Genomic DNA, 10,205 nt, shown 5'->3' on the forward strand with positions numbered 1-10,205 from the left:
GTATGACGCTACAAGCTTGGCACACCTGTATTTGGGGAGTTTCTCCCATTCTTCTCTGCAGATCCTCTCAAGCTCTGTCAGGTTGGATGGGGAGCGTCGCTGCACAGCTATTTTTAGGTCTCTCCAGAGATGTTAGAATGTGTTCAAGTCCGAGCTCTGGCTGGGCCACTCAAGGACATTCAGAGACTTACCCCAAAGCCTCTCCTGCATTGTCTTGGCTGTATGCTTAGGGTCATTGTCCTGTTGGAAGGCGAACCTCTGGTCTAGAGGTCCTGAGCGCTCTGCAGCAGGTTTTCATCAAGGATCTCTCTGTACTTTGCTCCATTCATCTTTCCCTCGATCCTGACTAGTCTCCCAGTCCCTGCCGCAGAAAAACATCCCCACAGAATGCTTCACAGTAGGGATGGTGCCAGCTTTCCTCCAGACGTGACATTTGGCATTCAGGCCAAAGAGTTCAATCTTGGTTTCATCAGACCAGAGAATCTTGTTTCTCATGGTCTGAGAGTCTTTATGTGCCTTTTGGCAAACCCCATGCAGGCTGTCATGTGCCTTTTACTGTGGAGTGGCTTCCATCTGGCCACTCTACCATAAAGGCCTGATTGGTGGAGTGCTGCAGAGATGGTTGTCCTTCCGGAATTTTCTCCCTTCTCCAAAGAGGAATTCTGGAGCTCTGTCAGAGTGACCATTGGGTTCTTGGTCACCTCCCTGACCAAGGCCCTTCTCCCCCGATTGCTCAGTTTGGCCGGGCGGCCAGCACTCGGAAGAGTCTTGGTTGATCCAAACTTCTTCCATTTAAGAATGATGGAGGCCACTGTGTTCTTGGGGACCTTCAATGGTGAAGAAATGTTTTGGTACCCTTCCCCAGATCTGTGCCTCTACACAATCCTGTCTCTGAGATCTATGGACAATTCCTTCGACCTCATGGCTTGGTTTTTGCTCTGACATGCACTGTCAACTGTGGGACCTTATATAAACAGGTGTGTGCCTTTCCAAATCATGTCCAATCAATTGAATTTACCATAGGTGGACTCCAATCATGTTGTAGAAACATCTCAAGGATGATCAATGGAAACAGGATGCACCTGAGCTCAATTTCAAGTCTGAATACTTACATAAATAAGGTATTTCTGTTTTTTATTTGCAATAATAAATATATAAACTGTTTTTGCTTTGTCATTATCGGGTATTGTGTGTAGATTGATGAGGGAAAAAACAATTTAATTCATTGTAGAATAAGGCTGTAACGTAACAGAATGTGGAAAAAGTCAAGGGGTCTGAATACTTTCCGAATACACTGTATATGTGTCCTCTCCTCCCGATTCCGGTATGTCCTGGTTTGGTCTGTCGTATATGATGAATGGTGGTCATTATTGCTGTCAACAAAGAGTCCGTTTTATGCTGCATCGTGTTAGAGGCTTTTAATAAAATCACGAGGTTACAGCATAAATGACAGGTGACATGACACCCGCAGAACGGCTCCCCCGATTTCCATGGCCGTTCTGACGTCTTCCTCGCCTAACCCCCCTATTTATAAACAATGAAGCTGACCTCTTCTGACCAATCCCCAGTCTCCAAGACACTTCCGGTCTGCTGGATGTGGCGTTACACCTAAAACCTTCCCTCTGGATACTAACATAAACACATTCCATTTCTTCATGAAAACATTTAACAAAGGCATAATCTTCAGATACTATAGGTCCCTAAAGTCCCCTTATGGTTTCTTGCTCATCCCTGTCTCATCTCGGTGTCCAGACTGACACCACATGGCAGGTATGCAGCTCAGTTTAGTCCAGTGTTCCCCAACCCTGGTCCTCCAGTACCCCCAACAGTATACATTTTCATGTAGCCCTGGACAAACACACCTCATTCAACTCATTGAGGGCTTGATGATTAGTTGACAAGTTTAATCAGGTGTGCTTGTCCAGGGTTACAATAAAAATGTGTACTGTCGGGGGTACGAGGACCAGGGTTGGGGAACACTAGTTTAGTCGACCGCAACATACTGTTAATGGACAGTGATTTAAGCTGTAGTACTATTTTCAACAGAGGGATGACAGTACAGAAACAGAGAGAATGCTGTATGATAGCAAACCTTGACTCACGATGGTGATGGTGATGCACCTGTAAGATCCTCTGATCCACTTATTCAGTGCAACATGCTGCAAAGGGAGAAGCACCTGTCCTCCCAAAAAAATCAGACTTATAGACTAAATTCCTTTGTAAAATACATTTTCTAATGATTTCCAAAAGTAAGATAAAGCAACATACCTACTTTTTGAAGTGTGTCTTGATACAGTGGCTAGGGTGAGGTATATGCTGGTCTCTCCGGGTCTTCTCCCTGCTGACCCATTGTGTTCCATCTGGGAGCTGAGGTCAGAGAGACTGTGGCAGACCTGGTCCCACGGGGCCAGATCAATCAATCAATCAATTTTATTTTATATAGCCCTTCTTACATCAGCTAATATCTCGAAGTGCTGTACAGAAACCCAGCCTAAAACCCCAAACAGCTAGTAATGCAGGTGTAGAAGCACGGTGGCTAGGAAAAACTCCCTAGAAAGGCAAAACCTAGGAAGAAACCTAGAGAGGAACCAGGCTATGAGGGGTGGCCAGTCCTCTTCTGGCTGTGCCGGGTGGAGATTATAACAGAACCATGCCAAGATGTTCAAAAATGTTCATAAGTGACAAGCATGGTCAAATAATAATCAGGAATACATCTCAGTTGGCTTTTCATAGCCGATCATTAAGAGTTTAAAACAGCAGGTCTGGGACAGGTAGGGGTTCCATAACCGCAGGCAGAACAGTTTAAACTGGAATAGCAGCAAGGCCAGGCGGACTGGGGACAGCAAGGAGTCACCACGGCCGGTAGTCCCGACGTATGGTCTTAGGGCTCAGGTCTCTCAGTTGGCTTTTCATAGCCGATCATTAAGAGTTGAAAACAGCAGGTCTGGGACAGGTAGGGGTTTCGTAGCCGCAGGCAGAACAGTTGAAACTGGAATAGCAGCAAGGCCAGGCGGACTGGGGACAGCAAGGTGTCATCATGCCCGGTAGTCCTGACGTATGGTCCTAGGGCTCAGGTTCTCAGAGAGAAAGAGAGAACGAGAGAATTAGAGAGAGCATACTTAAATTCACACAGGACACTGGATAAGACAGGAGAAGTACTCCAAGTATAACCAACTAACCCCAGCCCCCCGACACATAAACTACTGCAGCATAAATACTGGAGGCTGAGACAGGAGCGGTCCGGAGACACTGTGGCCCCATCCGAAGAAACCCCCGGACAGGGCCAAACAGGAAGGATATAACCCCACCCACTCCGCCAAAGCACAGCCCCCGCACCACTAGAGGGATATCCCCAACCACCAACTTACAATCCTGAGACAAGGCCGAGTATAGCCCACAGAGGTCTCCACCACAGCACAAACCAAGGGGGGGGCGCCAACCCAGACAGGAAGATCACGTCAGTAACTCAACCCACTCAAGTGACGCACCCCTCCCAGGGACGGCATGAAAGAGCACCAGCAAGCCAGTGACTCAGCCCCTGCAACAGGGTTAGAGGCAGAGAACCCCAGTGGAGAGGGGAACCGGCCTGGCAGAGACAGCAAGGGCTGTTCGTTGCTCCAGCCTTTCCGTTCACCTTCACACTCCTGGGCCAGACTACACTCAATCATATGACCTACTGAAGAGATAAGTCTTCAGTAAAGACTTAAAGGTTGAGACCGAGTCTGCGTCTCTCACATGGGTAGGCAGACTGTTCCATAAAAATTGAGATCTATAGGAGAAAGCCCTGCCTCCCGCTGTTTGCTTAGAAATTCTAGGGACAATTAGGAGGCCTGCGTCTTGTGACCGTAGCGTACGTATTGGTATGTACGGCAGGACCAACTCGGAAAGATAGGTAGGAGCAAGCCCATGTAACGCTTTATAGGTTAACAGTAAAACCTTGAAATCAGCCCTTGCCTTAACAGGAAGCCAGTGTAGGGAAGCTAGCACTGGAGTAATATGATCAAATTTCTTGGTTCTAGTCAGGATTCTAGCAGCCGTATTTAGCACTAACTGAAGTTTATTTAGTGCTTTATCCGGGTAGCCGGAAAATAGAGCATTGCAGTAGTCTAACCTAGAAGTAACAAATGCATGGATTAATTTTTCTGCATCATTTTTGGACAGAACATTTCTGATTTTTGCAATGTTACGTAGATGGAAAAAAGCTGTCCTTGAAACAGTCTTGATATGTTCGTCAAAAGAGAGATCAGGGTCAAGAGTAACGCCTAGGTCCTTCACAGTTTTATTTGAGACGACTTTACAACCATCAAGATGAATTGTCAGATTTAACAGAAGATCTCTTTGTTTCTTGGGACCTAGAACAAGCATCTCTGTTTTGTCCGAGTTTAAAAGTAAAAAGTTTTCAGCCATCCACTTCCTTATGTCTGAAACACAGGCTTCTAGCGAGGGCAATTTTGGGGCTTCACCATGCTTCATTGAAATGTACAGCTGTGTGTCATCCGCATAGCAGTGAAAGTTAACATTATGTTTTCGAATAACATCCCCAAGAGGTAAAATATATAGTGAAAACAATAGTGGTCCTAAAACGGAACCTTGAGGAACACCGAAATGTACAGTTGATTTGTCGGAGGACAGACCATTCACAGAGACAAACTGATATCTTTCCGACAGGTAGGATCTAAACCAGGCCAGAACTTGTCCGTGTAGACCAATTTGGGTTTCCAGTCTCTCCAAAAGAATGTGGTGATCGATGGTGTCAAAGGCAGCACTAAGGTCTAGTAGCACGAGGACAGATGCAGAGCCTCGGTCTGACGCCATTAAAAGGTCATTTACCACCTTCACAAGTGCAGTCTCAGTGCTATGATGGGGTCTAAAACCAGACTGAAGCATTTCGTATACATTGTTTGTCTTCAGAAAGGCAGTGAGTTGCTGCGCAACAGCTTTTTCTAAAATTTTTGAGAGGAATGGAAGATTCGATATAGGCCGATAGTTTTTTATATTTTCCCGGGTCAAGGTTTGGCTTTTTCAAGAGAGGCTTTATCACTGCCACTTTTAGTGAGTTTGGTACACATCCGGTGGATAGAGAGCTGTTTATTATGTTCAACATAGGAGGGCCAAGCACAGGAAGCAGCTCCTTCAGCAGTTTAGTAGGAATAGGATCCAGTATGCAGCTTGAAGGTTTAGAGGCCATGATTATTTTCATCATTGTGTCAAGAGATATAGTACTAAAACACTTAAGTGTCTCTCCCGATCCCAGGCCCTCGCAGAGCTGTGCAGATCCAGGACAGCTAAGCCCTGGAGGAATACGCAGATTCAAAGAGGAGTCCGTAATTTGCTTTCTAATGGTCATGATCTTTTCCTCAAAGAAGTTCATGAATTTATCACTGCTGAAGTGAAAGCCATCCTCTCTTGGGGAATGCTGCTTTTTAGTTAGCTTTGCAACAGTATCAAAAATAAATTTTGGATTGTTCTTATTTTCCTCGATTAAGTTGGAAAAGTAGGATGATCGAGCAGCAGTGAGGGCTCTTCGGTACTGCACGGTACTGTCTTTCCAAGCTAGTCGGAAGACTTCCAGTTTGGTGTGGCGCCATTTCCGTTCCAATTTCCTGGAAGCTTGCTTCAAAGCTCGGGTATTTTCTGTATACCAGGGAGCTAGTTTCTTATGACAAATGTTTTTCGTTTTTAGGGGTGCAACTGCATCTAGGGTATTGCGCAAGGTTAAATTGAGTTCCTCAGTTAAGTGGTTAACTGATTTTTGTCCTCTGACGTCCTTGGGTAGGCAGAAGGAGTCTGGAAGGGCATCAATGAATTTTTGTGTTGTCTGAGAATTTATAGCACGACTTTTGATGCTCCTTGGTTGGGGTCTGAGCAGATTATTTGTTGCGATTGCAAACGTAATAAAATGGTGGTCCGATAGTCCAGGATTTTGTGGAAAAACATTAAGATCTACAACATTTATTCCATGGGACAAAACTAGGTCCAGAGTATGACTGTGGCAGTGAGTAGGTCCAGAGACATGTTGGACAAAACCCACTGAGTCGATAATGGCTCCGAAAGACTTTTGGAGTGGGTCTGTGGACTTCTCCATGTGAATATTAAAATCACCAAAAATTAGAATATGATCTGCTATGACTACAAGGTCTGATAGGAATTCAGGAAACTCAGAGAGGAACGCTGTATATGGCCCAGGAGGCCTGTAAACAGTAGCTATAAAAAGTGATTGAGTAGGCTGCATAGATTTCATGACTAGAAGCTCAAAAGATGAAAACGCCATTTTTTTTTTTGTAAATTGAAATTTGCTATCGTAAATGTTAGCAACACCTCCGCCTTTGCGGGATGCACGGGGAATATGGTCACTAGTGTAACCAGGAGGTGAGGCCTCATTTAACACAGCAAATTCATCAGGCTTAAGCCATGTTTCAGTCAGGCCAATCACATCAAGATTATGATCAGTGATTAGTTCATTGACTATGACTGCCTTTGAAGTGAGGGATCTAACATTAAGTAACCCTATTTTGAGATGTGAGGTATCACGATCTCTTTCAATAATGGCAGGAATGGAGGAGGTCTTTATCCTAATAAGATTGCTAGGGTGAACACCGCCATGTTTAGTTTTGCCCAACCTAGGTCGAGGCACAGACACAGTCTCAATGGGTATGGCTGAGCTGACTACACTGACTGTGCTATTGGCAGACTCCACTAAGCTGGCAGGTTGGCTAACAGCCTGCTGCCTGGCCTGCACCCTATTTCACTGTGGGGCTAGAGGAGTTAGAGCCCTATCTATGTTGGTAGATAAGAGGAGAGCACCCCTCCAGCTAGGATGGAGTCCGTCACTCCTCAGCAGGTCAGGCTTGGTCCTGTTTGTGGGTGAGTCCCAGAAAGAGGGCCAATTATCCACAAATGTTATCTTTTGGGAGGGGCAGAAAACAGTTTTCAACCAGCGATTAAGTGCTGAGACTCTGCTGTAGAGCTCGTCACTTCCCCTAACTGGGAGGGGGCCAGAGACAATTACTCGATGCCGACACATCTTTCTAGCTGATTTACATGCTGAAGCTATGTTGCACTTGGTGACCTCTGACTGTTTCATCCTAACATCGTTGGTGCCGACGTGGATAACAATATCTCTATACTCTCTACACTCGCCAGTTTTAGCTTTAGCCAGCACCATCTTTAGATTAGCCTTAACGTCGGTAGCCCTGCCCCCTGGTAAACAGTGTATGATCGCTGGGTGATTCGTTTTAAGTCTAATACTGCGGGTAATGGAGTCGCCAATGACTAGGGTTTTCAATTTGTCAGAGCTAATGGTGGGAGCCTTCGGAGTCTCAGACCCCGTAACGGGAGGAGTAGAGACTAGAGAAGACTCAGACTCCGACTCGCTACATAATGGGGAAAACCGGTTGAAGGTTTCTGTCGGCTGAATGAGCGACACCGGTTGAGCATTCCAACAGTATTTCCCTCCAGAAGCCATGAGAAAGTTGTCCGGCTGCGGGGACTGTGCGGGGGGATTTATACTAACGTTACTGTCTGTACTTACTGGTGGCACAGACGCTGTTTCTTCCTTTGCTACACTGATATTACCCTTGCCTAACGATTGCGTCTGAAGCTGGGCTTGTAGCACAGCTATTCTCGCCGTAAGGCGAGAATTCTCCTGTATATTATGAGTACAGCGACTGCAATTAGAAGACATCATGTTAATGTTACTACTTAGCTTCGGCTGTTGAAGATGTTGATGAACCATGTCCAGATAAAGCGTCCGGAGTGAAAAAGTTGAATAAGGGAAAAAAGTTGCGATGGAAAAAAGGAAAACAACGTAAAGTTGGCAGCTAAAACGCACAGGAAAATGACTCTTCTGTCTCGGGATAAACGTCCGGGGTGAAAAAGTTTAACGAAAAAAGATGAGTGAGGACAAAACTAAAAAGTTGGTAAATTTGTTGAACACAGAGATTGATTAAACGTTTATTAAAAGTAAAACGTGAATAGTTTGGCAGGTAGCCAAGTAGCAACAAACAGCAGAGCAGCACGGAGACAATGCGGAAGCGAGACGGAAGTCACGTGTAGTATCTGTCAGATAAATGGAGGGAGAGGGTGGAGGGGTGGAAGGGTGTTGGTGCACTCCCATGCTGAGCCAGGGCGGTCCCTGGGTGACCCCTCCTCTCTCTCTCTCCCTTGCGCTCCTTTTCTTTTAGACCCCCTTCTCCTTCCCTCTCACTTTCTCTTTCTCCTACCCCCTTTCCCTCTATCTTTTGTACCCATCCTTGCCAGTCTGTTCCAGCCCCTCTAGTGCCGAGGTCTAGAGATAAGGCTGGACAATAGCATGCCGTTCCAGTGCCCAGAATGCTGCAAAATTTAAACAAAATCAGTTGGATTAACATGGTGTTCTTAGGCTTTTATACTGCTCAGTGTTGAAGCATGAGTAGAACTTCTACTCATCTTACCTCAGGCCCTTCACTACACACTCTCTCACAAAATGGATGGATGGGAAGATTTAGTACTATTTCGTGCAGAGAGTGAGCTTGTATACTTAACCCCACTAAAAACGACCCTGCTGCTAATTGATGAAGAGGAAGTTCCACCCTCTACAGGAAGACATGCTGTGTAACCCTGGTCTGTCTACATAGACCCCAGAGCTCTGGACTCTGGAATCTGGACTCATGAACCCCCTGAGCTCTAGCCCCAAGCACAGAGAAAAAAGACCCACACAGACAGAGAACCCAGACTACACTGTTCAAGTTGTGTCTACAGTTTCCCAACTTGGTCCTCACGCCCCATGTGTTGCACGTGTTAGGTACCAGCACTAGGCTAGTGAGGGAAGCAGTTTGATGCTCAGTGGACTAGTTAAACAAGGTATCACCAGGTGTGCTAGTATCATTTGTTCTGTTCACCCAGTGATACCTGGTGATTATGTACACAAATTGGATGTCCCTAAGGACTGGGATGGGAAACACTGGAACCACCATCCACAAACAATGTTATGGCAGTCCAATAAGAAAACTGTCTGCAGCCGTCTGATTACATAAATTATCAGGCCAAACATTCAGTAAACCAGTAAACATTCTCTCTACTCTACTCTCAGATTGATAACATCTCTAATGTTATAACCTGTTATAAGGTTTTACACCAGGCTAGGGCCCTACAGGAAAATGGCCTGCCCAGGTTTAGTGGTTGATGCTCAAAAGTCATCCCTAACTGCACACACAGTTACAAGGACATACAACCATTTATGGACATCCCTCGTCCATCCTGACACTAAGGTCACAACTATTCAGGAAACTCGTCACCCTCTGAGGTAGGGAAGGAATTGAATTGCCATTTTATGAGTGTACTGAATGATGAAACTCCCTTTACAGTAAATGGGCAACAATCTTTCCTCCACACTTTCATTACACAATACCACCCCATTGACAGCTGTAATGGAATACAACAGCAGTGACAGAAATTACCACAAGGTGTCCCATTTTCACAATGTACAGTAGATGTGTCAGTGAGTTGTATTTCATAGCAATTTGAGAGGATATCCAGAGCCACTGTGAGGTTTAAGTGTGGTGGGTGGCATTAGCTGCTGTAACATCACTTGACCATGAAACAGATGAAGACTAGCTTCTGAAGCCATCAACAGGCTGTGGCTCTGTCCTCACTTATGTTCCAGAAAACTAAACATGATCCCTTGCCTTGGACAGCATGGCTGACCAAAGAAAAAGTGTCTTCCTCTTTCCACTTTCAGTCTAATTTCTACTTCCCATGCTCTTAGGTTTAGATTTGACTTAGCACTGTTTCATGAGCTTGCTTGGAGGGAGCTTCACACATAAAGCTTCTTGTCAAACATTTACCTGACACTTAACCTTTTATAGTGTGAGGTCAAGGATGAAACTGCATCAACAACTGGAATGAATGATATGTCTTGCCATGGGAGCATGGTGCATTGAGGAGACACTCGTTTTAGGGTGTTGCTTTGCTAGTGCACTACTTGCCCCGTTGATATACGGGACCTTGGTAGGAACTATCCTAGGTGCTGAAGACGATGCAATCTCACCTCCAAGTAGCTCTGCCTCTATCAGTATTAGAGCTGTCACTCACCACCAACTTCTTCGAGAAACAAGGCCTGCAATAAGAGTGCAGGATTTTAATGCACCACAAGATGGCAGCAATCTACATGACACAGTAGCCCACACTGACACATAGTGGTATTTTGCTAACAACAAGAGAAGGTT

This window comes from Coregonus lavaretus (assembly GCF_964263955.1).
Source record: "Coregonus lavaretus genome assembly, chromosome: 11".
Taxonomy (NCBI): Eukaryota; Metazoa; Chordata; class Actinopteri; order Salmoniformes; family Salmonidae; genus Coregonus; species Coregonus lavaretus.